Source organism: Schistocerca serialis, chromosome 2 (assembly GCF_023864345.2).
Source record: "Schistocerca serialis cubense isolate TAMUIC-IGC-003099 chromosome 2, iqSchSeri2.2, whole genome shotgun sequence".
Taxonomy (NCBI): Eukaryota; Metazoa; Arthropoda; class Insecta; order Orthoptera; family Acrididae; genus Schistocerca; species Schistocerca serialis.
In genome coordinates this window covers 110,120,109-110,125,948 of record NC_064639.1, presented here as the reverse complement: position 1 = coordinate 110,125,948, position 5,840 = coordinate 110,120,109, and positions in this window count along the sequence as shown.

Sequence of the window (5,840 nt, the reverse complement as noted above, 5' to 3'; positions counted from 1 at the left end):
ACATTCATTTTCTGTAGCCCTCCTGACACACGCGGTGAGTCATTAGCAACTAATACTTCTCCTGTCATAATTATTAGCACTACAGTTTCAAATGAACCGTACACTAAAGGCTGAACCTGCGATATCTCGTACTCAAGGGGTTTCTTTGTTAGATCTGAGTTCGTAAACACGTTAGATGTTGTGAGTGCATGTGCTTCTAAAAACATCTACTGCACCAAAAGCATAACATGGAAGTACCAGTAATTACCATGTGGATAATATACAGCTAATGTGTAACAAATTGAGATATTTTTGTAAAAAATGTGATTAGTGTAATGTGGAAACGACATAAATACTGCAGATATATAGAAGTACTAAGTTATTTTACAACACATTTCGCTTAGCAACTTACGGTTATTTCAGTTGGGTATATTTAGTCATCATCACATTAGTGTCATATCGTGGAACACCTTCCCACGCCCGAAACAAGCGCTGTGGCAGTTCATTGATATGGTGGCTTCCCACCGCATTCCAGACATCCTCTACGAGAGACAAAACAGGGGATCCTAAATTCCTCAATTGTGCCTGTTGGCCCTTGTCTGTCAACGATGTCATAGAACTGATGGAAACGTTGCAGTTTCTTACTGCCCTATAGCTATTTTCGTTTAGTAGCAAATGTTTTCGTCCAAATTATAGGTACTAGCAGGGACAATTACTGAAATTTTTGTGAAGCACTTACTTAAAAATTCTTAAGGGAGAACAAAGATACAGCAGAAAGCATCGTTTACTATAGAAGATTCTCCGACGACTCCATTATGCTATGTAAAGGCGATGCAATATCCCCTGTATGTTGGACATATAACAAATAGGTTAAACAGAATGCGTACGAAAGTAAAATTTACAACAGAATTAGAAATCGAACAGAAAATGAATTCTTAGATCTAACTATTTCGGAAGTTAAAAGTAAACGTTCATTTGAAATTTGTTGGAAACCAACATGCACAGACGTTATCAGAAACGCATATACCAATCAGCCGACCCGACATACGCATGCCTCTTTCTAAACGATGATACAAAGCATTCTACGACTTCGTTCCTATAACGCCGAAATCAAGAAAGAAATTAGTATTCTTCAGCAGACAGCCGTTGCTAAAAATTGTGAGCCCGAATTGTAACAATAATCTAAATAAACAAAAATTAAATGCTGTTCGTTTGTGAGCGCATAGCTGAGGACGGCTGGACCAATTTGCTGATTTTTTTGGAAACATTCGTAAATTCACCACAATTTCAAAGGAAAGTCTGAAAAATCGGACAAAATGCAAAAATCATAATTTGATTGGAACGATATATTTGGTTGATTCCTTTTTTATTTTGTTCGTTATGCTCCCAACATTGAAGTAATTCAGTTAAATATATTCAGACGAAATATCTGGAAGATTTTGAGAAATATCTGGAAAAAAACATTCCAGCCTAAATTAAAATGAAGTTACATTTGTTTTTACTTTTGTGTTGTTTAGCGATCTGCCCAGCAAAAGTTATTTTGTTTCTATGCCAGTTCCAATTTATTTCGCTACTATGTGTGCAAGTGTCGTTTCACAGCTGATTGTCAAATTGTGAATCAAGCCAATGGGTTGCACTGGGACGAAAAATTCACTGAGTTGTTTACTTTCAGCTGACTTGTGATTCTGATCTAAATTCATTGCAATCGTTTCATAAAAAGAATTAGGTTTCGTCATTTCATGTGAAACAAATTTACAGATTTTCCTACGAAATACTGTGAGTTTTGAAGTGACTAACGGTTATGCGGTAACCACAACGTGAATCAATTGTCCATTTTCAGTTGAATTGTAATTAATCGCATTGCACATTGCATCGCAATGCACACAATTGTGTTGAACGGACACAATTTAATTGTATTTAATCACATTTAGATCGCAGAACTCGAATGTTACAAGCCAAACGAATTTCCAATCTTATCGAACTGCAGAGCGATTTGAACTTCGAAGAGGAAACGAGATTGAAAGGAACCGATTATCACAGACACGTTCAACACGTACGCAAGAAGAAAGAGAAAACGCAAACGAAGATATGCATAGAATGAAACATTATCGGTCAGTAGAAACGAATCACGCAACAATGAATTTGAATAATGGTGCAAGGAGACAAATGTTGCGTTGAACACTCACCGAGCTACATTCCTTTACAACGTCACAACTGATTACAGTGCAGATCAGTACGTTGCTATTGGATCGATGATCGCTGTGTGACCGCACTGTAAGGCATTGGAACACAGAAACGAAACACCTGGACTGCATTGCGCTAGTGGCAAAGTCAAATTAGCGACGTTGATCAAGTCACCAGAGCCATTTCACTCACTAGTTTCTGTAACAGGAACAGGTTCCACACATTTTCTGACAAAAACCCAGAAATAAAACAGTGGCTTGCATATGACTTCATCTGGCGCAACAAAAGTCGAGAAAATTTCACGTCCAATTTGAAAATAACTGCAACACAACCATCTTTCACGCCATTTAGCACTTCCACACAACATGACTTTCGTCAACAACGTTATTGTCATCATTATAATATACATATTGTCATTATTTATTGACTCGACAAACATTGTCCTGTCGAAATTCCTATATGTTTGTTTGTGATTGTTTTGTGAATTTGAGAAAACCTACTGGAAATGTGTAAACAAAATAATGAGGAAAAAACTTATTTTTAGGGTGTTCATTATATCTGTTAACGATTGTGGCCATGGATATTCAGTTTGAGGAGGAGTACATTCAGAAGTACCGGTACGCCAGTGCGAAATTTTACCTGCGCAGTGATTTCTGTCCTTATTACAACGCTGAAATGCTGCAGCTGTGGCTATGCCTGGAGTGTGATCGACTTCGAACCATGCAGTTTCCTTCCAAAATTTTAGTCTCACCTGAATTAAGTCAGAATTTCATGCAAACCAAAATATTAATTGTTGTGTGGAAGTGTCGAATAGTGTGAAAGATGATTGTAGTTCCTTAAAAGTGGGCAAGTAATTGCCCCGAATCACATTTGTTGAGCGTTATGAAGTCGTTTGGAAGCAACTGTTGTATTTCTGAATTTGTGTCACGAAATATGTGAAATCTGTTCCTGTTTCACAAACAGGAATGGCGCAAACTTGACTTTGCCACTTGCGCAACACAATCCAGGGATTTTATTTCTGTATTTCAATGCCTTACAGCGTGGACAGCACGAACGATCATCGATTGAGTACCGGTAGTAACGGACTAGTCTGCACTGCGCTCAATTGTTACGTTGTAATGGAATGCATCTTGATGAGTGTTCAACGCAACATCTGTTTGTTTGTCTTCTAGCACGAATACTCTAATTCGTTTCTACTGACCAATGTGTCATTCGATGTATATCATCTGCGTTTGCATTTTTGTTCTTCTTGTGTAAGTGCTGAAGGCGTTTGTGATAATGGATTCCTTTCAATTTCATTTCGCTCTTTGCGTTGCCACGCAATTCCATTAGATAGAAATTCGTTTGGTTTGTAGCATTGCGATTTCTGCTACCTAAATTGTTCGGTCTTATTGGCGGCACTGCAGTGCGATTAAATTGCATCAATTCAGTTCAGTTGTGTCGATTACGACACAACGTGCGATGCGGATAATCACAATTCAACTGGAAGTGGACAACTAATTCACGTTCTTGCTACTGTATAGCAGCGTCTGTCACTTCAAAACTCACAGTATTTCGTAGGAAAACCTCTAAATGTGTTTGTGATAAAACGACAAAACTAAACATATTCCATAAAACGAATGCAATTAACTTACATTAGAATCACTGTCCAACTGGATAAACAGGTGAATTAATTTCTCGTCACAATGCTGCCGATTGGCTTGATTCACAATTTCACAACCAGCTACCAAACAACTGCGCATGTAGTAGCGAAATAAATTGGAATTGGCACAGATACTAAAAAAATCTACATTTGCTAGACAGATCGCGAAATAAAGCAAAAGTAAAACAAATGCAATTTGGTTTTAATTTAGACTGGAATGCGTTTTTGGAGATTTTTTTACCGTTGTTTCAGATTTTTTTTCAGTTGAAAACGATCAATTGAGTTATTTCCAACCAGTGAGCATGACCAACAAAACAAAAAAGGAACCAACCAAATATGTCGTTCCTGTCGTCAGTTATGATCGAGAGTGGGTATCAAATTGTGAACATTTTTTAAAATGTAGTCAAAGCGGTCCAAGCCGTTCTCACTTAATGCACTTACCACCGAACAGCATTTGATTTTTATGTAGATTATATATTTACGTTTACAGATTAAAGGCTAAATATATCGTCGAGCAGGTTATCTACTGACATCGCCGGATGAAGTCTATAGATTCCTGGAGATTTATGTCATGGTCATTCACCACAAGAAGTAGATCAGCGTTGTGCACGCTACATTTCGCCGAAAAGATCAGTTGTGAAACAATTGCAAACTTTTTTCATCAATACACTGGATTGTATTGTTCAAAACCATGTCATCAAGCCATTACATAATTACGAAATTGTAATCAGAGCCGATAAGACGCCTGCGAGAGACCACGATAGATGTTTCAACGCCCCAACAATTGATGAAGCCACCATTGTCGTCGTTGGTGAAAATTTGGAATGCCATGATGTCGTTCTGCATCGGCAGAACGATCATCTGCAGCGGTCATATCATGTGTTACAATATCCCATCATGTTTGACGAGATGACAACGGTTATCATTTGGCGATCAGGTGGATGTCATATCTATGTTATTTGTAATAAGATTATTTCATTTCACTGTCACAAAAATTCATTTACAGGCGCTGAAACGAAGAAAAAAGTTAGTTTAATGAACTGTTATTCACATCGACTGATGATCTGTATAAATAAGGACAGTCATGTCTTGAAATGTCGGCGACTATTGCACCAGTATGGTCTCCATTTATACGTCAATGTTTAAACAGAGCGAAAGACATTCATCAGCTTGAACCAGACAGAACTGTTCCCAAGAATATATTCACCTGCGAGATGCCATCAATGCTAACGAGAACACACAGAACATCGGCTGAATAACGATTTTCTCAGCAACGAAAGTAGGAAGACCGCGACATATGCAACGAATACGCTCAACATGATGTGCCGTACGTTCACTATTACGGCACACCAGTTTTTTCATCACGTTCAACTGCAATCCGCAGTTGGTAGATCGCCATGATGTCACCGCGAAAGCCTTCAAACAAAAATTGAAATCACTGATAGATTTCACGTGAAGCATCGGGTGTTTGGCGAAACGCGCAGCTGGATGTATTCGGTGTAGCGGTACAAATTCGGATTGCCAGACGCACATATTCTCATACGGTTGATTGACTGACTGATGAAATCGATGATGTGATTTCAGCGAAGTGCCACGATGAAGAAGAAGATCCGAACTTGCATAAGCTAGTTAGTAAGAGCGTGTTTCACGGCCCCAGGGGAACACTGGATAACAATTATCTGTGTATCGTGTATCCACGGATGTTCATAGCAGAAACAATTACCAGAAAGAACGGTTATTCACTGTATATTCGGTAGGTTGCGGACAATGGAAGATTAACTATTGTCAAAGTAATGAACAGGGCACTATATTCGTAATTACTCTTCAAGACATTTATTCGTAATTACCGTATTCGTAATTACTCTTAAAGACATTTAAAGCGCACTGCAACGTCAATTCATAGCAGAAACAATTACCAGAAAGAACGGTTATTCACTGTATATTCGGCAGGTTGCGGACAATGGAAGATTATCTATTGTCAAAGTAATGAACAGGGCACTGAATTCGTAATTACTCTTCAAGACATTTATTCGTA